This window comes from Hippocampus comes, unplaced genomic scaffold (genome assembly GCF_001891065.2).
Source record: "Hippocampus comes isolate QL1 unplaced genomic scaffold, H_comes_QL1_v1.1 scaffold295, whole genome shotgun sequence".
Taxonomy (NCBI): domain Eukaryota; kingdom Metazoa; phylum Chordata; class Actinopteri; order Syngnathiformes; family Syngnathidae; genus Hippocampus; species Hippocampus comes.
The window spans coordinates 299,347-299,694 of record NW_017804848.1 but is presented as its reverse complement, the minus strand read 5'-3'; the positions used below and the strand labels follow the sequence as shown (position 1 = coordinate 299,694).

Genomic DNA, 348 nt, shown 5'->3' with positions numbered 1-348 from the left:
GCTGCGCGGGCTGCATGGCCCTCTATGGACATGCGAGACTCGAGCGCGCACACGCGAAGATGCACGTCCATAAAAGGGAGCCCGAGCGGGGAGCATCTCGGGTCCGCGGCGCTTGTCCTCATCCGCACGTTGGCGACGGCCGTTTCCGACTTTTCCCGTGACTGAATTCCTTTGGGTGTTTGTAGAAAAGCCAAACGCTTGCGAGGTTCAAGATCCGTTTGTCGTCAACGCGAGCCCACGCGACGCTCGTAGAAAAGGGAACCATCGGCCGTGCTGACAAAACAGATCTTCACGCTCAAGAGACGCACGTTCGCCGCTTGTTTTCGCAAAAAAAAAAAAAAAAACCCT

General features: G+C 56.3%; 1 protein-coding gene across 1 annotated transcript in view; it reads right to left on the bottom strand.

Annotated features, from left to right (window-relative positions):
• The window catches only part of trmt61a (tRNA methyltransferase 61A), a 6,879-nt gene that overhangs the window by 3,455 nt on the left and 3,076 nt on the right, over positions 1–348 (bottom strand). The gene's annotated exons all lie outside the window — the stretch shown is intronic.